General features: G+C 51.7%; 1 long non-coding RNA gene across 2 annotated transcripts; it reads left to right on the forward strand.

Annotated features, from left to right (window-relative positions):
* Positions 1–271: 271 nt before the first annotated feature.
* On the forward strand, positions 272–25,619 carry LOC114021727. Of its 2 annotated transcripts, XR_006285661.1 has the most exons (6): positions 272–403; positions 2,420–2,468; positions 16,729–20,585; positions 22,629–22,768; positions 23,169–23,267; positions 25,313–25,619. It is a non-coding gene; the product is annotated as an uncharacterized LOC114021727 (long non-coding RNA). The 2 variants fall into 2 exon arrangements; XR_005227592.2 differs by lacking the exons at positions 16,729–20,585; positions 22,629–22,768.
* Positions 25,620–26,649: the final 1,030 nt, after the last annotated feature.

A 26,649-nucleotide genomic window follows, 5' to 3' on the forward strand; every position in this document is an offset into this window, starting at 1 on the left:
AGACCGTCCCGTCCCATGGGAGAGGGGTCGGGGCGGCTCTGTTGCCCCTGGAGGGAGAGGGCCAGACTGTTCCGTTCCATTCGGGGCGGGGGACGCTGCCAGCCAGCCTATGCGGGGATGCCTGTGGGCGCGCTCTGCACGGCCGCACTGCCCTGTTCCCTGAGGCCGTCGGGCAGAGACCATTGTTCCGTTTAGGGAGAGGGGCTGGACTGGCCCAGAGGCGCTGCCGTACAACACGGAGCGCGACACGGCTCAAACCTTCCCGAGCACCGCCCAAGCCTGCTCAGTGCGCGCGCGCAGCTTGAATAAAACCGAGTGACAAGATGGCATCTGACAGCTGGGTTTGCGCATGTGCAGCTCAGACTCTCCCCGAGAAGATGGCACCCCCGCTCGGAAGCCTGCGGTGGGTACCTATCGCGCCTGCGCGGTTTGCTCCACGCACCAAGAGGGCCTATTGCCCCATCCCGTGGCAGCGGCCTCCGGCCCGCCACTGTCGCTGCGAGTCACGTGTCCGCCGTACACAGAAATGGCGGCCGCGAATGGCCGTGTACGGGAGCGGCCATCGGCGCATGCGCAGCTGTGCTTCTCGGGGCTGCCCGGACCTACGGCAGGCAGAGAGCCTGCTTCAGCCTCGCTCCGCTGGCGGGCGGCCCAGAGTCCCCGCCCCCCTCCTGCGCCCCCAGACTCCCTCCCAGAGACCCCGCCCCCCGCCTCGGCCCCGAGCCCCTCCCAGACACCCCGCCCCCTCCTGCGCCCCCAGACTCCCTCCCAGACACCCCGCCCCCTCCCGAGCCCCCTCCCAGAGACCCCGCCCCCCTCCTGCGCCCCCAGACTCCCTCCCAGACACCCCGCCCCCTCCCGAGCCCCCTCCCAGAGACCCCGCCCCCCTCCTGCGCTCCGAGCCCCCTCCTGCCCCCAGACTCCCTCCCAGAGCTCGCACCTCCTTCCATAGCCCTTCCCCAGTGCTGAAGCCCCTCCCAGAGCCTGGACCCCGCGCCCCCTCCTGGACCCGCACCCCTTCCTGCACCCAGACTCCCTCCCAGAGCCTGCACCCCAACTCCCTGCCCCAGCCTTGAGCCCCCTCCTGCACTCAAATTCCCTCCCAGAGCCTGCACCTTCTCCCACACGCCTGCCCACCCCAAACATCCTCCTGCACCCCAACCCTGTGCCCCAGCCCTGAGTCCCCTCCTGCACCCAGACTCCCTCCTGGAGCCTGCACCCCCTCTTGCACCCCAGAGCCTTTACCCCAACCCCCAGCCTCCTCCTAGACCCTGCACCCCAAACTTTCCTGCACCCCAACCCGCTGCCCCAACCCTGAGCCTCCTCCTGCACCCTAACTCCTTCCCAGAGCCTGCACCCCAACTCCCAGCCCTGAGCCTCCTCTTGGAACCTGCACCCCAAACTCTTTCCTGCTGCCCCAATCCTGAGCCCCCTCCTGCACTGAAACTCTCTCTCCCAGAGACCACACTCCGTCCTGTGCCCCTGCCCCAGCCCCTTTCAGAGCCTGCTCCCCCTCGTGCACCCCAACCACCTGCCCCAGCCCAGTGAAAGTGAGTGAAGGTGGGAGAGAGCAAGGGAGGAGGGATGCAGTGAGTGGGGCAGGGGTGTGGCCTCAGGGAAGGGGTGGGGCAGGGGTGTGTGGGTTTGTGTGATTAGACATTTGGCACCCCTACTTGGGCCCCTGGAGACAAACAGCGGTGACCTCGCCTCCCAGCAGTGCAGGGGCCCTGCTCCTGAGTGGAGTTGGGTGCGGGGCGTGTCTGCCAGGGCAGGAGAAGCTGGCAGTGGAGGGGGAGATTGAGCTGTTGGATGAACAGCAGCAGAGAGGCTCTCACACAGGGAGACATGCATTCCTGGCCAGAGAGACCTGGTTCCAGCGGACAACAATACAGCCAAGGCCCAGCTGATAGCCCAGTGCACCCACCTTGCGGCTTGGACAGTGACCCCCCACCCCCCAAGGCCCCGAGTGCACACAGGCAACAGCTGTAAAAGACCTTTTATTTCCAGCACTCATGCTGAGTCCATACCAGTATTAAAAACAAGAAGGAAGACAAGCAGCAGGGTTTGCTTGAACAGCCCATAGTCCCCTACTTCCACCCCATCTATCTGGCTGAACATCTCTGTGGCCTTGGGACCCAGTAAAGGGGTGAGATGTCAGAGCCTGTTTTCCGGATCAATCGGGTGCACATTGCAGGCCTTCTCAAAGGCAGTAAGGAAGGCATCTCTATCCTCCCTTTCCTTAAACTGGGGAAGCAACTTTATATTGGAATTCCCTGCATGCTTGGCCACCCTGGGACCATCCCCACTCACCATGGTAGGGGTCCCTCTGCCTTTCACTCTGCCATTGCCAGTTCATGCATCTCTGCTCTTCCCCATGCTTTCGCTGTCTCTCACTGGCCTCCCGTTCTTTCCGTTTCAGCTCCACAGATGGGGAACTTGGCCATGAACATCACCTGCTGGCTTGGGAGGTGGGTCCAAGGATCACCTGGCTGCTCTCAGCCCCTCCCATGGCTTCAGTTGGGTCGGGCTGGTGCGGCCCCTAAGGCTGCCTGGCTGCTCCCAGCCTCTGTCACGGCCCCAGCTGGGTCAGGAACTAGCTCCTTAGAGCGAGCCTCCTCTTCCAACTAAGCAATCAGCTGTGCCTTAGTGAGCTTTCCAATGTGCAGCCCTCTCTCTGCACAGCTCTACAATGTCCTCCTTAAGGAGATGGTGATAGGCCATCTCCACGCTTTTCCCACGTGGTCACAGACTCACAGGCCTGTGCTCTCTCAGCTCCCCACGATCCCTGGGAGGAACCCCTTCAGTGCAACAGCCCTTCTCAGGGGTCCACTCTCAGGGTTAAGCCGTAGGCTCCTCTGCCTCCTGGAACCGCACCTCTCTGAGTCTTCAGCACTCTTGGCTCTCGCTAATTCCCCTTTGTTCTCCTGCTCCTCCGTCACTCACTGCAGGATGCTTTGTCCACGGGGTACAGTTTATCCCACTGCTCCCACCAGTTGCTCTGGAACTGTTCTGTATGAAGCCAGCCAGGACTCTGGGGTGGCGTGACTCCCCTCAGGGCATGCTGGCCAGGGCAAAAAGCTACCTTGGCTATGGCCTTCCTAGTCTGACCTTGGAGCATTCAGCATCCCTATTCACACCGTACACTTCCCCATGAGGGGGCATACCTGGACAGGACCTCTGGGGAGGCCATAGGGCCCTGCATCCCAACTCCGCAGTCAGCCATGACTCTCAGCCAGTGTTGTAAAACAAGGTTTATTAGTCGACAGGAACACCGAGTAAAACAGATATTGTTAACACAGAAATCAGTGACTTTCAGCAAATTCCATCTTGGGGGGATTCCGGGGCCGGATGCCCTGGGCTCCCCCTCTTCCAGTCCCACACAGCAGATAGCCCTGGATCCCGCTGCCTAGCCTCCCCCACATCCCTTGCTCCTCCTCCGGTCTTTGTCTTGCTTCCCAGGCAAAGTGTCACTTGGTCGCATCCTTCTGGATCTCAGGTTACGAAGGGCATCGGCCATCACTTATATGCAGGCAGCTGAGGGCCTCAGCAAAAGTCACACACCCAATTCCCACCACCTTTACCCAGTTCCTAGGGCAAAGGCCTAACACTTGGTGGGTTTGCAGAATCTTATACCAGTGAAAGAGCCTCCCACTGTAATATCCTTGTCCTCTGTTTATTGACCATTACCAAGCAGAATACACATGCTAAACATACAGTGCTCTGCTCACCAGTCCTGATCAGGCAGGCGGCCTTTCCCTGCTGGCCAGGAAAGGTCAGTCTCATCTGGTTGCTGCAGGTCACAGTCGTACAGAGGATTCTTAGCAGCTTTGATCTTAGGCTGTGTCGTCTTCTTCTTCTGTTCTTTCTTCCTGCTGGTCTCCTTCTTGGACCCCAGTTTATACAGTGAAACTTGAATCCTGCTTCGCTAGACTTTAACTAATCATTGTACTGAAATCTATCTAACCAATCCTAACACATTGTAACAAAATTCTCTAACCATTCATAGCCCACCACCTTAATTTACACCTAGCGAAATCAATTATGTCACTGACAGAAACAAAGAACGAAGCAGAGACCCGACAAAAAATAGAAAAGTGGGGACCATAAAGACAAAACAATAAAGAAACTATTGATCAGAGATTTCTTGCCAGACAGATGCCATCAAACTAAGTTTTCTTTAACCATCTTAAGATCTGTTTCTTTACCTGGTGATAGTGGGTGTTATTAGGACAGGATCTCTTTCCTAACAGCCTGATATTAGATTGTTTTGCCCATATGCAAAGATGCACAAGTGGTTCCCATCCAGAGCAGACTGCAGAGAGGCAGGAGGAGCAGGTGGCGGAGGAAGGCGTGCTCCAACGTGCTTCACGCTGGAGTACCTGCACCACAAAGGAGTCTCTGCAGGGCATGGAGGCGGAAGACATGGACCTGGCTACGAAGGCAGACAAGGTCCTGTCCTCCCTTCTCCAGGGGAAGACTCAGGACCCCTGCAGACACCCAGTGCAGTCCTGGCCAGAAAAACTCCAGAGCTGTCCTGTGGAGCCTGGCCAGGATCCCTGCGACCGGGCTCAGGGTGTTGAGCCAGTGCCAGAGCATGGACAGGACTAGCTGGTTCAGCACCAGTGCCCTGCCCCACAGGGAGAGACACTGGAGCAGTCCCGTCCATCTCCCTAGCCACTCGCCCACCCTGGCCTCCAAACCCTGCCAGTTCTCTGGCGGAGAAGGATGAGTGGCAGAAAGGTAAACACCGAGACAGAGCAGTGGACCCGCGCTCCTCCAAATGGCTTGAAGCGCGGGTGGGGTGCATATAGTGAGACCTTATTGGATATCCTGGGAGGTGGGTGAGCGCAAGGAGGGACCTCTGGACCTGGATTCCAACTGATTGCGTGGGACAACTAATGAGAAAACAGGGTCAGGAGTGATGGTCACAGGTTAAAAACAAGGGTACCGGATGGAGACACAGAGCAGAGAAACCTGGACAGCGCCCACTGCTCCTCAAAGCTGTTGAGGACGCCAGCGGACGCTGCCCAGTAGAACTCTGCCCGGAGACGTGAGACTAGGGAGGAACAGAAATAGGCCCCACAGTCGCAGAGCACCCCCTCGTCCAACATCCTCCTCCTGGTGTTATAGATGGTAACTTTGGCCAGAGCCAGGAGGAGGTTGATAAGGAGACCTCGCGACTTCGTGGGGCCATGGATAGGGTGTGTGAAAATGAACAGGTGTGGGGGAAAAATGCAGCCAGAACCTCAACAAGAGGTTCTGGAGGAGCCGGAATAGGGGCTGCCACATGGTGCATTTGAGGTAGGCATGTGCCAGGTTCTCCCTCACTCTGCAGAAGGGGCAGGCCTCGGGAGTGGGGGTGAACCACACCAGATACACACCCGTGCTTACGGCTCCATGAAGGAGTTGCCAACCGATGTCTCTGGTGGGCCGTGGGACCAAGGTGGAATACAGGCTGGCCCACCGGGGCTCCTCACCCTCCACAGGTGGCAAATAGTCCTGCCACTTGGAGTCGTGGCGGGATAAGAGGGTGAGGACATGCAATGTGTGGAGCACGAGCATGTACAGTTGGTCCCTGGGTGTGATTTGGAAGTGAACCGGCTGCAGGGAGCATAGCCAGCTTGGAGTATGGGAGCAGGGAAGTTCAATGTACCTTTCCCACCTTGAGCCAGACATCCTCTAGTCTGCATCTGATACCCACGTCCAGATCCATTTCTTCCTCTTGCTCCTCTGCTGTCCATTGCACCTCCCTGTCCCCTTCCTCTAACATGTCATAGTGCAGCGGGCCCCTTTCCTCCCAGCTCCCCTTGGAGATCTGGGGGCCCAGTTGTTGGCAAAAGTTACCGCCTGTGCAGGCTCCATATTCCTGTTCTTATTTCCTTTTCCCGCTTGTCCCTGCATGTCTTGAAAAACTACAGCTTCTCGAAAAATTTCATGTTTTAACTCCAGGTATCCCCTAGCTGGATCTATGGGTCCTAAAATTACCTTCATTCTTGAATTCAAACCATCTAACAATGCAGTCTTAAAAGCTAAAGTATTGAAATCCAGTGGGATTCCAGTTACTACTGGCACAACCCCAGCAGCCATGGCCAGTATCTCCTTTTTAATGACATACGATTCCGGGGAGTCACAGAGGCTGTGTTCTGTTACATGGAACAATTTCCCCAGTTGTTGGGCAGACATCACTACCTTCATTACTGTATTCACCCAGTCCCATCTGGTAGCAAGAACACCGTTTACACCTAACAGCTCAACTGCCACCTCAACGGGTAACTATGTAGAAGATACTGTAGACATATCTTCAACTTGTATTAATGAACTCCCTGAAGTTCTCTTCTCCCAAAACTACCTTGACAGCAAGAAGAGAATCCATGCAGAGTCAAGAGCACCCACAGCTCCCACTAATTTGAACAGCTGTGCATACTCAGCCCTGCTGAGGATAGACCCTACTGCATGGATACTCAGAGGTAGCTAAATAAGCAGACTCCAGCTTGGAAATTGAATCCTTGGTATGTTACTAGGATGAGGACTTGTAATTGCCTTGCTGATAAGGAATCATCTGTAAGGGAAGAATACTTAGTTCCTACCTTGGAGATCTGAGGAGTAGGTGTACAAGGAAAGGCATACTACTCTTGTTTCAAAGCCTCATGGGAACTCAGCCTGTTGGAGTAGTAGATGGGATTCCAGATTCCACTTCCACCACTTGTGAGCTGATTGGACATACTAAAAGCTTGGGATGGGCCAGTTTGGAAACTCTGCAGAGATGCCGACAGCCAGCATTGTGTTGCTCAGTAAGACCACAGCACTTCTACTAGTCTGCCACATCCCACATGACCTCTTTCATTCACACCCAGTGAATTACTATCCGCAAATCCCACATTAGCAAACAGTGGAACAGGAAGAGACAGCCACCAATAGATCTAGAACAATCAGGTAGCACCCTTGCTTCCTCATCCTCTCACCGGAGTTGTGGGGTACTTTCTCAGTGCTGCTACGAAATCCAGTTTCTTGTATTCATTCCCAGGTTGGCTTTCTGTGTGCTGTTTAATCCTCTCATCTGAGCAGAAATGGAAGTCAACTGGCTTTGTTACCTGACCAGCAGTTCTCTTCACAGGTGTCCTAAAAAGGAGAAAACCCCATGAGACTGATACTGAGGAGGAGCAGTTTATGCTCATCCAAATCCTGTGTTCTCTATGGAGTTATGTGCATTCTATCAGGCCTGCAAAGCCATCCTTAGCCCTTTATATTTCACAAGATAGTTAAGCTGTGTTTCCAGGTAGATTTGTGGCCTAATACACTTTAGACATGCCATTTGATATGGTTCCAGAAATATGCTGTTAAGAATGTGGAAAAATCTTTTTTGGTGGATACATCTACCTCTGTCTATTCGATGATGGTCCTGCTGTCTGCTACATGGTGCACAGATCTGACTCAGACTCAGGTAGAGTTACATCTGCAAGAAGGCAGATGATGGTTGTAGACAGCTCATCCCCAACACTTAAATACTAAAGAACTTGAAATGGTTAAAAGCCTCAGTCCTGAAGTTATGGGGAAGGGGAGGGTCTGGAGACTAAGGCCTTGTCTACAGTGAAATTAATGCAGATTAAGGTAGGGTGTGAATTTAAAGCAGAGTAGTATTCCTCACTAACTCACTGTGTGAGTGCTCTTATCCTGGGTTAACCCAATCCACTTGGATTACAGTAATATGGAATAAAGCCCTTATTCCAGAAATAAGAGCATCCACACAGGGAGTCAAAAAGAAAAGGAGGACTTGTGGCACCTTAGAGACTAACCAATTTATTTGAGCATAAGCTTTCGTGAGCTACAGCTCACTTCATCGGACACATTCAGTGGAAAATACAGTGAGGAGATTTATATACATGACTTAGGCTTGAATAGAGACTGGGAATGGTTAAGTCATTATGCAAGGTAACCTATTTCCCCTTGTTTTTTCCTCCCCCCCTCCCCCCCACACTGTTCCTCAGACGTTCTGGTTAAACCCTGCATTTGTGCTGGAAATGGCCCACCTTGATTATCATACACACTGTAAGGAGAGTGATCACTTTAGATAAGCTATTACCAGCAGGAGAGTGGGGTGGGGGGAGAGAAAACCTTTTGAAGTGATAAACACCCATTTTTTCATGGTCTGTGTGTATAAAACATCCTCACTGCATTTTCCACTGAACGCATCCGATGAAGTGAGCTGTAGCTCACGAAAGCTTATGCTCAAATAAATTGGTTAGTCTCTAAGGTGCCACAAGTACTCCTTTCTTTTTGTGAATACAGCCTAACACGGCTGCTACTCTGAAACAGGGAGTCAAAGTTACCCCGTGCAGACAACCCCTGAGCAGCAACTGGAACTCAGGGCTACTTCTGCACTGCCCCACAGTTTGGACTACAGGTTTTGTATCCCTGTCCATCAATGGCTATTAGCCAGGATGGACCTATCCTCAATGAAGTTATCTGTTTCTTTTTTTTGAACCTTCTTATAGTATTGGCCTTCACAACATCCTCTGGCAAGGAGTTCCACAGGTTAACTGTGCTTTGTGTGAAGAAATACTTCCATTTGTTTGTTTCTGAATCTGCTGCTGTGGCAAGGCACCTCTTTTTCTCTCGCCAACCTTAGCATTTTTCCCCTCTGGCGATGGTGGGCCTGGGGTAATCAGTCCTAATCAGGCAGGGTTTGCCTTCCCCCTTCAGTGCTCCCTCGGTTGTGTCTTCAGGGCATGCCTGAGGGTAAGCCTAAGGGGCGCTCCTTCCCCACTCAAGAAAGGGAAATAGTCTCATAGACCCAACAAAGGGTGATACCTTTCCCTGCCTCCTCGCTGGGACGGGGTGTCATCCTGTTGTTTGTCCTGGGGTGTCAGTCCTTCTCCTAGCTGGCACTTGGGCTTGTCTGCTTCCCTTATGGGAAGGAACACGACCTCTCCTCCTGGAGAAGCTAATTCCCTTCTGCTACTAGCCTGGTAATAGCTGGTGTCTGTCTCTCTCTCCTCTCTTTTTCTCACTGGAGGAGGGGTTTTAAAAGGTCTCAGGCAGCCCTTACTTGGATTCAATTAATCTGAGGTAACCCCTTCTCAGTTTGTAGGAGAAAGGGCCTTTAACATTCTAGGGCTAACATATCTGCCTTCCACTACCCCCTTGCAGCCGTCCGCCCTGACTGTATCACACCGCCTATTAATTTCATTTGGTGATCCCAGTTCTTGTGTTATGAGGAGTAAACAACACTTCCTTATTTACTTTCTCCACATCAGTCATGATTTTATAGACCTCTCTCATACCCCCCTTAGTCGTCTCTTTTTCTAAACTGAAAAGTCCCAGTCCTATTAATCTCTCCTCATATGGCAGCTGTTCCAGCTGTTCCCCTCATCATTTTTGTTGCCCTTTTCCAATGCCAGTCTATCTGTTTTGAGATGGGACAACCACATCTGCGCGCAGTATTCAAGCTGTGGGCGAACCATGGATTTCTACAGAGGCAACATGACCTTTTCTGTCTGATTATCTGTCCCTTTCCGAATGATTCCCAACATTCTGTTCTTTTTTTGACTGCCCCTGCATATTGAGTAGATGTTTCCAAAGAACAATCCACAATGACTCCAAGATCTTTCTTGAGGGGTAACAGCTAATTTAGAGCCCATCATTTTATAGTTGTGTCACGAATTACACCTGGTAGGACACGCACACAAATGCTGCGAATTACACCTGGTAGGACATGCACAGTTCGAATCTAGGCTGAGGCACATAAACAAAGTCCACAACTGCAGAGTTCCCAAAAAACACCAAGTTTATTACGCTCGAGCGTGGTACCCCCCTGCTAGCCAGGAGGGGACCCCGAATACAGATTATACAAAGGTTATATACCTCTTAGCAAAGCATGTTGCCCTCGTGCATCGGAAACCTTAGCCAATAAACAAACCCTTTTCTTATCTACCACCTATCCCTGCTTGCTCGTCCTAAACTAGTATGTTAATTACACAGCATGGTCCTAAAGCCATGCATCAGTAATTTTTATTATCAGGATGGGAGGCCTCACATCAAAGGCCAGGAGATAGGAAGTTAGAGACGGACAAAGAACAGATACCGGGAGTCAAGGCAGGCTGGAGACAAGGAGGAGGATTTTCACAGGAATGCAGTATCTAAGGAACACTCCTCCTGGTGTATGATGTGCTTGCTTTTAGACAATGGTGAGCCCCAAACCAAAATGGAGTCACATGTGCTAACTTTTCCTTAACAGTTGGGATGATGTTTTCCAATGTGTATTACTTTGCATTTATCAACATTGAATTTCATCTGCCAATCTTGTGTTGGGCTGACTGTCTTCTGGATACCCTACTGCAGGAAAGAGCAGTGTCAAGTCTCCCATGTGGTCTTTGGGAAGGACAGTCAGTCCCACATAATGTATTTCAATATTTCCTGGAAAGAGTCACTGAAATCGAGACAGCACTACATACGGGTATGCTTCAGAGGAGACTAACAGCAGCTAATTGTTACACTGCAAGTTGGAAACCTAAAATCACTCCTGTGATTTGTACTACGGTACAAAGCCCCCTGGCACATCTAGGTTGCAAGTCTGAACTCAGCCTCACTCAGTAACAATTTTTGAGTATCACCATCAGCAAAGGGGCTCTTCCATCTTCAGTCCAATTCCAGATACCCACACATCCTGGAAGTCACCAGCGCACAACAGGGTTATCTCAGCCACCAGGTATGAAACTGAACCACCTTCTCACCCCTACAGATGGGGCCTCCGGGTTAGGAAATAAGCACACTGACAGGATATCATGCACAAGTTCACACAGCTGCTGCATGTGGTGGATTAAGCAGATGTCAGTCTCCAGTTATATCAATTTGGGACCATTCATGAAGAGTTGATACTGCTATGTCATCATTGCCCACCTAATCCAGGACACTAAGTGTCCCTCCCCCTGCCATATGGGAAGAACCACTAGACCCAGGACTCAACTAAATACGGGGCACAACTGAGAAATAACAGGGCAGGGAGTGGAGATCACAGGTTCAAAACTAGGGATCCAGAGGGGGATACTGATCAGAGAACTCCAGTGCTCCTGAAAGCAATCTCCTCCCAGACATCCCGCTCCAACTGCTCTACCACCCCATCCCTCTGCTGGCTGGCGCCCTGGGTGTAGTCATGGCAGAAGAGCCAGGCGCGCATCTTCCCCACATCCCACCACCGCCAGGCTGAGGGAAAGGCACGCCGCTGCCCTCGCCAGGTTATCCAGAACTCCTGGAAGGATGTCACAAAGCCACTTCCTCCAGCAGGCTCTTAGTGAAATGCCAACAGGCCGGCCCTGGGCTCTCTGAGGTGAGAGAGGCCATCACGGCCACCAGATGGTGGTCCGAGAATGAGGCCGGCTGCATGCTGGAGGAGTGGACCCATGCAAGACGGGAGCGTGATAGATAAATACAGTCCAACCAGGAGTGGCGCAACCTATTGACTTCCATCTGGACATAGGTAAAGGTGGAATTGTCGTCCTGGTGGTGGCTGAGCCAGATGTCCACCAGGGAGTGACGATGGACGATCTCCGGGAGGACGCCCACGGTGGCCTGGCTGCTCTCGGTTCCAGAGCGGTCCCGCTCCTCGAGGGTGGTATTAAAATCCCCGCCCAAGCCCAGGCACTCACAAGGATGGCAGACGCCTGTTGATAGAAATACACCCACTCCTCGCCTGATGTCGGGGTCTAGATATTGACCAGAGTCAACGTCAACCCCTCCACGCAGGCCTGGAAGTGCAGCAGGCGACCCAGCATGACCTCGGCGACCCCCAGCACCTCAGGCCATAGGACGGGGAGAACAGGGGGGCCACCCTAACCAAATGAGCGCTGAGATGACTGAAATACATCCCGTCCCCCCATTCCAACTGACCGCGGCGGTTGGATCCATGTAGGTTTCCTGCAGGAAAATCACAGAGTAGCCTCCCACCCCACTCCCAAAGGCAGGAGAGCACCTGGCACCTGCGGAGGCCCACCCTATAGCCCTGGATTTCATTGTGAGGGCTGGGGCGGATCCTTGTGGGCAGGAGTGCTGGCGGCCCGTATTGGCCCCTGCAACAATCCGTGATTGACCTTGCCCAGGGACGGCCATGCTGCCCTCTCCTCCACGGGCCCCGCTGGACTGCATACGACAGAGGCGGGGCCCACCTGCTCGTCTGGGTGCGAGGGGGGGGGGCTACTCCCGGGGCCCGAGCGGGAGCAATGGCAGAAGGAGGAGGGGTGACTATAGGAGCCGGACAGTCAGGGTCGCCGGCGATGGCAGGGCCAGTGCCCTCCCGGCTCTCGGGGGTCCCAGGCACCCCTCCATGCTGGGCCAGGGGCCAATCCCGCCGGACATGCCCCGTCACCCGGCAGAGGTAACACTGGGCATCCCCCGAGGAGTAGTGCACCCGGTAATGGACTCCCTGTTGGGGCACCAGAAAGGATGCCACAACTGCCTCTGTGTCATGCGTTGCCGGGGGCCGTTGCATTTGGACCTGCCAGCAGAAGGACAGAACGTGATGGAGGGCAGGGTCCTTGCAGCCTAGTGGGAGAGGGCTGATGACAGATAGGGGATTTTCCCAGGGTGCAGCAGAAGGGCAGCGTTGGGAAGGAAGGGGAGGACGGAAGTGAAAACCACCCATATGCCCAGGTCCTCAAGGGGCAAAATGGGATGAACATCCTCCCCGGCCCTTCTCCACTGCCACCTGGGCAGGGGCCTCCCATGCCAGGAAGACGATGACCTTCCTGTACATCTTGGAGGCCGCCACCAGGACCGTGGGCCCCACCACCCATGCCAGTGCCCGCATGTAGGTCTCCACATGGGGCGAGGTGGGCACCAGGAGGCAACAGACGCCGTGCTTCCTGGGTGGGGAGGGGACCCTGGCCGCCAGGGATGGAGCTGGAGGCGGCGGTTGGGGAAGATGCTATAGTGGCGTGTGGAGGGCTGTGGCCATCTGCGCGTACGCTCTGGGGGCCAAGGGGGGGTGCCCCTGGAGCTGGTGGAGGGAACAGCAGGGGAGGCTTCACTTTCGCGGCGGGGCTCTTCCCCTGGCCCTTTTTACCGGCCAAGGGGGTTCCCCCCAACCCAGAGGAGGTAGTGGCCATGGCAGTGGTGGCGTCTGGACTCGTGTTCCCTGGCGTCCGCAGCACCTGATCAGAGGCAAAGAGGCTGGCGATGGTCGAGAGGTTAGCCCCAGGGAGAGACGGGAGTTAGCAGAGGGGGGCCACAGAGTCAGCACAAGGGGCACCACCCATAGGTTTCCCCACCATTTTGGCAAGGGGCAGGAGGTGGGGGGGAGGAAAAAGGTCTTCCACTCCTCCCCGCTAGGCTGTGGGCAGGGGAGGAGAGGGCCAATGGGTGGGTGCGCAGGGAGGCCAACTGAGGCAGGGAAGGGGGGGGATACCAACTCCTCCAGTGCACTAGGAAGGGGAGGGACCACGATATCATTGTGGGGGGTTCAGTGAATGGGGGGTGCAATGGAAAAGGGACACAAGCACTTAGGGAGGAGGCCTGGGCGCATGAAACAAGGGGGCTGAGTGAGCAAGGGAGCAAAGGGAGGTTAGGGAAAAAGGAGACCCAACTGGAAACAGGCTGGGGGGTGGAGCTGGAGAGGCACAGGGACAAGCTCTGAAGGCTGGGGCAGGGTAGGCAAACTAACAGTCCAGAGCTGGGGGGGGAGGGGGGCGCAAAGTAACAAAAAACTCCTAAGGGACCAAGGCAGAAGTGAGGGTGGGAAACAAAATGGACAACAAGGGGCAGACAGCAAGGGAAAGGGGGCAAATGCTGTAGGGGGGCCAGGGACAAAAAAGGGTTGAGGAGAGCCCACCAGCCAAATGCAACTTGGGGGGGGGGGGGCAAGTCCAAGGAGAGGAGGCACGTGCACCCATGTGTGCTTGGGAAGCAGCCTCTGCTTGCTGCTGCAATCTGTCCCAGATGGTGAGAAGCGTGAGCAAACAGCCACGTTGAGGGGCGAACAGCACGTCCAGATGGTAAATGGGGGTGATGGGTAGTGGTGATGGTGTAGGGGGGAGCAGACGGGCTGGGGGAGGGATCCACACCTCTCCCCCTGCTCCCCACAGCAGCAGTAGCTGCCACCACCACAGGAGCAAAGATGGAAAGTCTCTTAGTCCAGCAACATAAACCCCTTGCACAGTGTCCTGTCCTCCTCCTCCGCACAAGGCTCCGAAGCAGCAGCAGCGCCAGCCAGCACAGACCCCAGGGATGCTGGTGGGGTCAGTCGCTTCCCTCCAGAGGGCAGGCCGGCAGGGCCCCCCACACAGCTGCAGCAGCCGCAGCCAGGGAAACCTCCAACCAGCAGGGCAGCCAGAGCAGACTGGACAGCCACTGGAGTGAAGCCGAGTGGCCTCCCTCCGACCCAGAGAGGGAGGCACAACTGTGAGTCCACCACACTTGGCGGAGAACACGGGTAGCGACCCTACCCCTGTGAGAAGGAGTCTTAAGCAAGTCAGGCTCCAATGGTTCCTTTAACAACATTGGAGATGGACAAACTCAAATTCCTGGCCAAGAGCCAACAGCAACTGGTGCAACAGCTAGGGGCCCAGCAACAGCAGCTACTTCGTGACCTGCGGGCCCAACATTGTCAGCAGCAGCAGTGCCCCCAGCACCTGGCAGCCTTGCTGCCTGGTCCCATTGGGTCCCAGCCCATGGGAGCACCTGGCCCCACCGTACCAGTGCGATTGGCCAAGATGAGACCCAAAGACGACCCTGAGGCTTTTCTTGTGACATCTGAGCGGGCTGCGTCGGTGGCTGGAAGGCCTCCCGACCAATGGGCCACCCTCCTCACCCCGTACCTGACATGGGCAGCTCAAACCGCCTCCTGGGGGCTCCCGAATGATGAGGCCAGGGATTATAGACAAGTGAAAGCAGCCATCACTCCTTGGACATCACTCTGGAAACCTTCCGGTGGCGGTTCCACGAGAAGGTCAGTCCAATGGGCGCCAGACCCTAGGTTGTGGCCCAGGAGTTGAAGGATGCCTGCTGGAGGTGGCTGCAGCCGAGCGACAGACAGCGAACGACGTTACCAAACAGATTGTCCTGGAGCAGTTTGTGCACATCCTCCCGACCTGAGAGAGGGCCTGGATCCTCCAGCACTGGCTGACGACGCTGAGCATGGCCATCGCTCTGACGGAGGACTTCTTAGCCGCGGAGACTCTGATCGGGCCAGCGATGCAGGTCCCAGCATCGGGGCCGGGCACCCCGAGACCCGAGAAGAAGTCTGGGACCAAGGCCGACATACAGCCTGGACCCCTCAGACATGATAGCTGGGGGAGCGACACCCTGCATTGAGTGGACTCAGTGCCACGGGGGGTGCTGGGACACCCCGATAAGAAGGGCAGAGCGCTGCCGCCAAGTCTGCCCCACCATCTGGCTGTAGCACCAGCCAGGTCAGGGCGCCCTAACGTGGGCATGTACATAGATTCCTAGGACGAGCCGGATATTACTGCCGCTTTATCCCAGGGTTCTCCTCCAGTGTGGCCCCCCCTTTCCAATCTCCTCAAGAACAAGAGTCCTGAAAGGATCCAGTGGACCAGAGCCTGTGAGGAGGCGTTCCAAACTCTGAAGGTCCGGCTGTCTCAGGAACCCATCTTGTACAGCGCTGACTTTGCCAAGGAGTTTTTTTTACAAACAGACGTGGGCCTAGGGGGCACACAAACACCCCCATCCTCTATATTAGCAGGAAGTTATTCTCACGAGAGAAGACCTATTCTGTAATTGAGAAAGAAGCCCTGGCAGTAAAATGGGCCATGGACTCACTCCGTTATTACCTTCTGGCCGTGCACTTCACCCTCATTACCGACCATGCCCCATTCCGCTGGCTCCATGCCATGAAGGCAGCGACTCATTGTAGATCTCCGGGAAGTTGCCCATGAAATGGTACTGGGGGTGTGTGGGAGACAGAAACAACATCAGAGCCATGAACTAGCAAGTCTGCAAGTGTACTAAGACATGTCTGTCCTGTCGTTCCAAGAAGGCTGTAACAACCTCACAGAACCATCCTGGACTAAGCCATTATGCCACTTTTAGCACCAATGCCTCTCTACTTCAAGTGGATGGAGATTATTTTTTCAGAATCGTGCCAACTTACTGGATTTCACCATTGGTGAAACAATAGCTTGCGGAAGATTAGCCTTTGAAAAGGCAGGCTTGTGCTGCAAGACAGTTGCTACATTCTCTGCAGGAGGAGCATTCTCCAGACTGGCTTTCAGATCTGTGGGAAACACTCTCAACACATTGTATATTAAACATTTGTAACAATACCACATGGTATACAAGTAATTATGATGTTAGCTAAGCCTGTCATTAACTCACTAGTTCTTGATCAGGGATAGCATTTTACTGTACTTAGGTTTTAGACACCTCATTTACTGAAGTAGTGCCTAACATAGTCAGGCCTAACATAAGAGAGTTTCCCAGGGCAGGGACATTTTCCTTTCCCAAAGCCTCAGCTCAGCAGAAAGCAGACACCCTAGTCTCCCACTGTGAGATACTTACCAAACCATGAATCTACACTCTGCATTTTATCATCATTCAGAGTCCTGAAGTTGGTGCAGAAATGACCTACATCATAGGAATAGGAAGATTGGAATAGGAATAGGAGACATTTTTACTGCAGTCTTGTCCCCAGAAGTCTGTCACATGTGCCACCACAACTCAGTTTTAGATTAAGCACTGGAAAAAAGTTTTAATTTAGGTTATTTCTCTAAATCCCAAAAGGACTTGTTCCTGCTCCACACAATGGTGGAAATGTTCAATCCTGAAAGCCACCAGTATCAAGCATCTCTAGAGATGGAGGACAGAATGCACCAGACAAGACTCCTACTTGGGCTCAGAAGCACTAAGTAAATTGCAACTGCACAGAGAGCATCTGTATCTACTTTTCATGTTTGATTATAATAGTGGTTCATCTAAATTTTGTTACCCTCTGTGAAGGAGCAGAGGGACTGCGGCCAGGTACAGCAGGGGTTAAAGAAAATCTGTGGGTTCAGCTAGCCCTGCCCCACTATACCTGCAGCCAGTGCCAGGCCTGGAGAGGGGAGAAGAGAAGGGAGCCTGGCTCAGTCAAGGGCTGACTGACCAAGAGGCAGAAGCTCTCTGTATGCCTGGCTGAAGGCATGGACCGGTAACCTGCCTGCCAACGTAGCCACTGGAGGCAAAAAGTAAGTCTTCCCCTGCCAAGGGGAGCCTGCAGATAAGCCCCAATTGTGGGGAAACGGGACTAGTGGGGCCATGCCCCAAACTAAAAGGACTTGCATAGGGGAGCAACCCAGGAAAACAGGTCCTGACCCCCCGCCCACGGCTGGGAGAAAGATCCATCTCCCCTATTTAGGGGTTTGAGCAACACAGGACCCTGGACCTGAGGGAGAAGGAGGGGTCAGGTCCCCCTATAGCCCCCTAATCAACGATCTAGCCAGTAGGCTGCCTGGCCACAGAAGGCCCTATCACGCTCTCTTATTAGGAAGCTTTAGATTCACATGAAAGAATGCCACACCCCTGAATACAGGAGTTAGCCATTCAGCAATGCTCAGGGGCAACACTTTGGGGACAAGCCCAGCCACTGTGCCATCCACAGAAGTTAGGATTAAGGATGCTGAGTGTTCTACCAGTGTTGACCCTTGCTTCTGTGGAGGGTCCTCCATTTGTTGGATCAATGCTAATAAGTGTCTAAAGCTTAGATTTTAAGATGATACCACACCTAGTCCCCCAACTGGAAGAGAGAAACAGCTCTGTCCTCTTTCATCTGCATAGCCTCCTGGCTGCTGTAAAGTTGAAGAGAATAGGTCTCTGCTACTCTATTCCCTCCCCCAGTTTGTTCGGGAGGAATGGACAGTTTCACAACTGCAGAGGATTTTGAACAGCAGCAAAACAGACTATAGTCTTACTAATTTAATTCTACCACTGCTTCCGGGCAAAACCAAGAGCAGCAGCTTTGGCACTGGAGTTGTTTAGGGACTCAAATAAAAACCAGGGCATCAGGTCACATTGAAAGTTTTGCAGCCATAAGGGCTAGAAGCTTATTTTGAATGGAAAGTTTGTTCTGCAAAAAGCAATAGCTTTGTTGTGTGCCCCACCACCATCCACACTTGGTAGGGGGATCGTCCCATTCATTGCTGGCAAACACATTTTTTCAAGTTGTGGTCCTTAGTCTGATGAAGAGAAACCTTTTGCACTTCCATGTGGCCTTCCTGCACAACTTTGGAGTTCTGTTACCATCTTGTTATGTTAGCATCTCTATAAAAAAAGACTCTCAGTAACACTAGTCACTCAGTCCAACCACGCCCTTGTACAATGAATGTTTAATTGCAATACCACAGAAACAGACAAGTGTACGAAACAACAGCGCTGCAATGTCTCTTTAGTTACGCATACATACAGGTCGGCAATGTAAACCCTGGGAGAATGCCACATCACTGGCCCCATGAGTTTGCTTAGTCAAAGAAGCACTGACAGACAACAAAAGTGTCTCAACTTTACTTACAATAAAAGGCTGAGGCATGATACAACCCTTCCAGTTTAAGTGGCGATATTAGAGACTCATGGATACAACAGCAAGCCAAGAACATAGTCACAATTCCTTACATTGCAACTTAGGTTGAATTGCACCTTTCTAGTTGGCTGTTGCAAGGCTGGCAAGGTTCCCAGTGGGCATCAGCGCTCTAGGATTACCTCTGGCTTCCCCACCCATTGGCCTTGGCCTGCTGCCCAGATGCCATCTTCCTCCGATGGGCCTCTGTCCTCCTGCTGGTTGGAGTTCATAAGCTTTGAGTCATCCTTGCTGCCCACTGCCTGCTTCTGAGCCAATGTCAATAACAACTCATGACTCAGGGTCGTCTAGCACCTCTCACCTACTGGACTCAACTTCTAGCCCTAAGACGGCAGCTACTTGTGGGGTGGAACATACCAGCTGTTGAGTAGCACACAGCACTGAGGGCAGAAAGTGGTGGCTTCTGTAGTCAGAAGAAGCTGCAGCAGGTGATGGAGGCTAGCACTATATAGCCCTCCAAGCTGTAACAGAATCTAGTTAAATACCCTCCCATCCCAAACAGCCTCCGCTCCTTCCATTCCAAGCCCTCCTTAGAACACATCTTTGCCACCAACTCTTTGGTGACCCCCTTGCCAGAGCCAGCCCCCAATATGCAGCAAGCACTAGGCTAGACTAGAGATCCAGAGGGCTATGGTTGGCTACTAGACTGGAAGCACTGCAGGAGGAAGTGCCTTCCTTTGTATTTCAAGGGTAGCAAGCACCCTGTCAGCACTCCCACAATACTCTGGGCTTCATGGGTGGCACGTGAACCCCTGGCTGGGGGAGGCTAGCCCGCAGCCCCACCCATTCAACCCAAGGCCCCACTTCTTCTGCACCCACCCCACTGCAGCCACCAACCCCAACCCCAGAGCACCAGGAGGGCAGCTGGTGGAGCCTCAGCTGTGGCCAGCACTGCCTGGGGGCTGGAGCCATGCATGTAGAGGGGCGGGAAGCTGGGGCAGGGGGGTCTGGGAGCAGAGTGTGGGCGGGGCCACGTCTGGCTGTTTGGGAAGGCACAGCCTCCCCCAGCCTATGGTACCTGCCACCCATGCTGGGCTTCCAGTGACCTCCAAAGACCTAATGACCGCCGGTCCCCATGGGATACGGCAAGGGCCTTTTGAGGTGTTTGGGTCTTAGTGATACCCTTCAGAAGCCTGCTGTGCCCCACTGCAGCCTTCTCTGAGGTTGTTCTTGGAGGAAGAGATTGTGAATGGTCGATAGGGGCTGGCCTAGAATGCGAGACCTGGATTCAATTCCCGGCTCAGCTATCTAGTCCCAGTGTGACCTTGGGCAAGCGAGTCAGGGGGACCTGAGGCCCAGGCTATGTACCATGGGTATTATTGCACTGCCCTACCTCTCGGGGAGGGGGCATGCGGCGTACAAATAGCACCCAGGACAGCATGAAGCATCATAACACAGCTCGGGCAGCTTCAGCCCCCTCAGCCTGCAGAAGTTAACGCCTGCTGAGGAAGACACTTATTTGCACAGTCACTCCTGAGCCTGGCCTGGAGCTCAACTGCCCGAATGGGTCTGGAAACAACCCCAGCCCTAGGAAGTGGCGCTGCTGAGCGGGCGGGGTCTTTAACAGGAACTGGTTAGGAGAGGTGTTGCCCTGGCTCAACCCTCTTCCCTGAGCGGCTGCACTGGAAAACTGGAGGCAGTGGAAGAATGACCTTTTTGGTTACAACACAACGGGCCGACGCCCCAGTGCCTAATATAGGAGAGGCAGGGTTTGCAAACAGGCCCTATGGACAGCCACAGGAGCTTCTCTCTCCCCTATGCTATAGGGGGCCCAATCCAGCCGAGAGCTTCATGGCTTTCGATACTCAGGGACAGGGCGAGCAGTCAGTACCAGGCTCCCTGTGCCCTCGCATTCCCAAAGTGAACCATCTGGAGTCAGGTGGCCTGGTAGCAGAGCCCAAGTGATGATGCTCTGCCACGCTGCCAGTTCTGGGCTTCTAACTGGGCAGTGGTCCCCTAATTCTTGTGCTGGGAGACAGATTTAGCCAACAGATGAGCCCGGATTAAACTACAAGAGGATGTTATGGAGGTCAGTTTACTTTGCTCCCTCTCCATCTGTGTGCCATCCTTTCCTTTTAGGTTAGGGAGCCAGCCGATCTGGGGTCCCCTCTGCTCTGCCTCAACTTTAGGATTTTTTTGGGGGGAGGAGGGGCATTGCAGTAGAACACAAAGTCTCCAGAGGAATGTGCAAGGAAAGTCTGCATGGGTTTAGCTAGAAGCAGGGCAACTGCAGCATCCTGTTGGATACTTTGCCAGAGAGAGCAGAGGCAGCCTGTCTCCCAGCTGGTTGAGACATCGGGCAAGGAAAAGTCAGCCCTGCTCAATTCAGAAACCTGGGATGTAAGTGTGACGCTGTATGGAATCTGGGAGACACTTTAGGATATTATGAATAGCAATAGTGTTAAATTGCAAAATGAGTTATACCAGATATGCCACATAAGATATCTGCAAAAACGGTATGATTTGCCAGATATGATAATCTTGTTTATATGTTTGTGTCACCTTTTGTATTATGAGTTATAGATATGTCTGTATTTTAAACTTGGGATATACTTCTGGGTAACACCCCCAGACAGTTTGGCATCAGCATTGCCTAGCTGCTTGATGGCCCATTAAGGACCATCAGCTATACAATTGACCCATTGAGAGAAGGCAAGGGATACACCTGATGACTCAGCAAGGCAGGCAAGGGCATATGGACAGAACTCTAAGGCTTTCAGGCCATGTACTGGGCAGCTTGTGTTTGGGACAAAGGTAGCACAAGCCACATGGCAAAAGCCTATAAAAGGCAGCTGCATCTTCTCCATTTTGTCTTCAGTCCTGCTTCTTGTCTTTATTCTTGCTTATTACCTCTGGAGTAACCATTATACAAACAAAAAGAAAAGGAGGACTTGTGGCACCTTAGAGACTAACACATTTATTTGAGCATAAGCTTTCGTGAGCTACAGCTCACTTCATTAGATGCATTCAGTGGAAAATACAGTGGGGAGATTTTATATACACAGAGAACATGAAACAATGGGTGTTACCATACACACTGTAAGGAGAGTGATCAGGTAAGGTGAGCTATTACCAGCGGGAGAGCGGGGAGGGGAGGAAGAGTGGGGAACCTTTTGTGGTGATAATCAAGGTGGGCCATTTCCAGCAGTTGACAAGAACGTCTGTGTGTGTGTGTGGGGGGAGAAACATGGGGAAATAGTTTTACTTTGTGTAATGACCCATCCACTCCCAGTCTTTATTCAAGCCTAAGGTAATTGTATCCAGTTTGCAAATTAATTCCAATTCAGTAGTCTCTCGTTGGAGTCTGTTTTTGAAGTTTTTTTGTTGAAGAATATATCTATTCCACATATCTATTCAGGGGAAACCATCATAGGGCCTAATCACATCAGCCACACTATCAGAGGTTTGTTCACCTGCACATCTACCAATGTGATATATGCCATCATGGGCCAGCAATGCCCCTCTGCCATGTACATTGGCCAAACTGGACAGTCACTACGTAAAAGAATAAATGGACACAAATCAGACATCAAGAATTATAACATTCAAAAACCAGTCAGAGAACACTTCAGTCTCTTTGGTCACTCGATTACAGACCTAAAAGTGGCAATTCTTCAACAAAAAAACTTCAAAAACAGACTCCAACGAGAAAGTGCTGAATTGGAATTAATTTGCAAACTGGATACAATTAACTTAGGCTTGAATAAAGACTGGGAGTGGATGGGTCATTACACAAAGTAAAACTATTTCCCCATGTTTATTCCCCTCCTTCCCCAGACGTTCTTGTCAACTGCTGGAAATGGCCCATCTTGATTATCACTACAAAAGGTCTCCACTCCCCCCACCCTCCCTACTCTCCTGCTGGTAATAGCTCACCTTACCTGATCACTCTCGTTACAGTGTGTATGGTAACACCCATTGTTTCATGTTCTCTGGGTATATAAATCTCCTCACTGTATTTTCCACTGAATGTGTCCGATGAAGTGAGCTGTAGCTCACGAAAGCTTATGCTCAAGTAAATTTGTTAGTCTCTAAGGTGCCACAAGTACTCCTTTTCTTTTTGTGGATACAGACTAACACGGCTGCTACTCTGAAACCTTTCTACAACAGAGGACTGAATGACCCATCCAAGCTGTGAATGTTTTCCAGAGGGACTTTCAAGCCTGCAAACTCACCAATACTGATAGGAACCTGAGAGACTTTGAAGGCTTTGTATGTGACTGTTTTACCATTTACCATCTCTCTTCATTTTTCTTTATAATAAAGCTTTAGTTTTAGACACTAAAGCATTAGCTGACAGCATGGCATTTTGGGTAAGATCCAAACCTATACTGCCCTGGGAACATGGCTGACCCTTTGGGATCAGAAGAACATTTTGTATATATGAGCAGAGTTTTTTAAATAACTTCTCAGTGTACTGGACCTAGGTGCTGATTGGGAACCAGAGAACTGGAATGCAATAGAGGGAGCTGTGTGATTTCTTTTTGCGTTTTGATAACCAGTTTGTGTGTGTGGGGGGGGGTAGAATCAGAAGCACAGTTTGTGACTGGTTGGGGAGTTTAACTTCAGTGTTACCCACCAGTCTTGAGAGTATCTGCTCTCCCTTTTGCAGCCCGCCCTGATCTTGGCATTTCCAGTGAGGGCTACCCCAGGCTTGGCTGTAGACAATGGGTCGTGTAATGTGTCCTGGATGGAAGCTGGAGGCATGTAGGTAAGTACAGCGGTCAGTAGGTTTCCGGTATAGGGTGGTGTTTATGTGACCATCACTTATTTGCACTGTAATGTCCAGGAAGTGGATCTCTTGTGTGGTCTGGTCCAGGCTGAGGTTGATGGTGGGGTGGAAACTGTTGAAATCCAGGTGGAACTCCTCAAGGGCCTCCTTCCCGTGGGTCCATATGATGATGTCATCAATGTAGTGCAAGTAGAGGAGGGACGCTAGGGGACACCTCCTCATCAATTATTGGGAGTGGACCACATCCACCCTGACTGAATTGACCTTGTCAACACTGGTTCTCCACTTGTAAGGTAACTCCCTTCTCTTCATGTGTCAGTATATTTATGCCTGCATCTGTCATTTTCATTCTATGCATCTGAAGAAGGGGGCTTTTTTACCCACGAAAGCTTATGCTCAAATAAATCTGTTAGCCTTTAAGGTGCACTGGACTCCTCGTTGTTTTTCAAAACTGTTAAGTCGGCTTCAGTTCATACCATGTGTTATTTTGATGCAAGTCTGTCAGGACCCCCATACCACTTCAGCATTTGCTCTTTGTTCAAATCAGTTCACCCAACCTTAATTTGGGCATCAAATGTTGATCAGATAGAGGGGATCCCTTCTTTATGGGGATTCAACAGCCAGAGCAAATCCTGTAGACCACCTCCTGTGGCCTCTCCAAGCCACCTGTTTGCCTTTCCCCTCTGCACTAGAAGTTTCTTCTTTACAGCTAGACAGACTAAACTCCCACCTGACCTCCATTGGGTGCTGCAGGGTTGCACTCACTCACACCAGGGGGAATTTACCCCAGAAGTTTGAAAGTCTCTTTCCACACTTGTTTAAGTTTTGGCTGCCATGGCACAAGTAACACCAAGGTGCCCTCCCATTGCATGAGCTTTCGTGGGTAATACCCACTTCGTCGGATTGTGTGCTGATCACCTGTTACATGAAGACAAGTTCAGAGGCCCAAACTGGATAAAAGGGTGACTCTCAGATGCATGGGCATGCTTGTTCTGAGCTACGAACTGGTAGATTGTGACCACAGGAAAAACTCTTGGTGGGGTTTGAAGGTCTGTTCACCTGCCTGAGCCCTTGGTGCGGTTGGGCTGATCTAGGGTGACCAGATGCCCCAATTTTATAGGGACAGTCCCGATTTTTGGGTCTTTTTCTGAAAAAGGCTCCTATTACCCCCCACTCCATCCTGATTTTTCACATTTGCTGTCTGGTCAGCCTAGGCTGATCTCGGGTAAGCTCATTAGCACGTGTATACATTCTTTAATTCTTTTTTAATATGTTCTCTCTGTAATGCTTTTACCGTGAGAATCATGGTTTGCTGGGGAAGGGCTGTGTGGTAACTTAACCAGGGGCGGTTACACTGTTCATAGCCTCTGGGGAAGGAAGGCAAAGCAGGCCTGCTGAGGGGATCTGCCTTGCTGGGGAATTCTCAATGGAGGCAGGAACTGTGCAGCCTGGAGATACCCCAGTCAGGAGGGAGAGAGATCTGGGTTTCTACCCAAGGGAAATGATGGCTGAGCAGCCTGAGAGTGGGTGCCCTTGCTGGACCAGAGGAGGAATATGGGTGCAGTGGCCCTAAATAGCGATGGGGGAGCACAAGGAAACAATTGTCACAACGTTTGTCACCCTGAGAGACAGTGGGCTCAGCACACCAGCTGCCTAACCACTGTTATGTGTTTAAAACTTCATGGAACATGAGGGTTGTATGGAGGGATGGGAAGAAGGATAACAAGGTAGGTCTGGGGATGTTTATGGGGAGTTCCTCCAAAGACCAAGGAGCAGCAGGGGAAAAGGCACAGAACCACAGAGAGGTAGGGCTGGAAGAGAGCTCAAAAAGTCATCCAGTCCAGCCCCATATCATGTGACAGGACCAAGTAAACCTAGACCATCCTTGATGGGTGTTTGTCCAAACTGGTTTTTAAAGCCTCCAATGATGGAGAATCCACAACTTCCCTTGGAAACCTATTCCAGAGAATAACTATCATTATAAAGATTTTCCTAATCTCGAACCTAAATCTCCCTTCCTGCAGAGTAAGCTCCTTAAGAACCTGGCTGAAGAGATCTCGTCATTAGTGATAACCTTTGATGATGCCTTCAATACATCCACGAATACTTAAGGAACTGGCTGAAGGGAACCCTGAGCCACTGGAGAGTATCTTTGAGAACTCATGAATGATGGGAGATATCCCAGAGAACTGGGAAAAGGTGAATATAATACCTACCTATAAAAAGGAAACAAGGACAGTCCAGAGAATTATAGGCCAGTCAGATTAATTTTGGTAACCGGAAAGATAATGGACCAAATAATTAAACAATTTCTAAGCATCTTGAAGAAAATACGGTGAGAAGTAACTGTCTACCTGGATTTGCCAAGAAGAAATCATGTCAAACCAACCTAATATCCTTCTTTGATAGGGTAACTAGCCTTTTGGATGGGGGGAGCACCTCCTCCGCACCTGTCAACTTTCCCCCATCACTGAGTTTAATCTCCTCTCTGAACTTTTTAATTTTACAAGCCACAAGTCTGGTTCTATTTTGGTTTAGGTGGAGCCCATCCTTCCTTTACAGGATCCTCCTTTCCCAAGAGGTCCCCCAGTTCCTAACAAACCTAAAACTCTCCTCCCTAGCATCAAATGATGAGTCAACAAGATTGAAATTCACATGTGCAGCAAGATGAAGATCTTTTAACAGCCAGAGGGTTTCCAAAAATCTGCTGTCACAATAATTGGTTGGCTTAAGAGGACATGCTATGGCCATTGAACCTAAGCTACACCATGCATTTGAGTCTTAGCCCTATCCCTGACAACTGTCAGACAATGTGTCTTGTGTATTATTCTTACATTCTGTAGGAATTTCTCTTGGAAGTTTTGCCCTGATACCAACATTTCTGTGTTAAGAACAATATCTTCAAGTGCTCTCAAATCTACATGGAGATATTGGACTGGTCCCTAATTAAGAATTTTGCCAACATAGCTCTGTCAGGTTAGTGGTGTGAAAAATCACGTCCCTACCTGACATAGCTCGCCAGCAAAATCTCTAGTGTAGACAGTTATAGTGGCAAAAAAGTCCACTAAAAGGAACTCAAGGGAATTAAATGCCCATAAACTACATTAAAGCAGAGTTAAGGTTGTCCAGTGCTGCCGCATGGCTTTCCAAGCATGTGGATGGTGACAAAAGTTAAAAATCCATGAAAAACAGAAATGAAGGACTAAACTACACACCACTCTTCCAATACAACCTTAACTCTGGCCTTACCCCCTAACCCTGGAGCTAGCAAATCTCACTAGGAATAGGTCAGTAAGGGTGGTGCAAATGTTAACGAACTACCCAGGGAAGTGGCAAATTTTCCATCTCTTGAAGTCTTCAA

This window comes from Chelonia mydas, chromosome 14 (assembly GCF_015237465.2).
Source record: "Chelonia mydas isolate rCheMyd1 chromosome 14, rCheMyd1.pri.v2, whole genome shotgun sequence".
Lineage (NCBI taxonomy): Eukaryota > Metazoa > Chordata > Testudines > Cheloniidae > Chelonia > Chelonia mydas.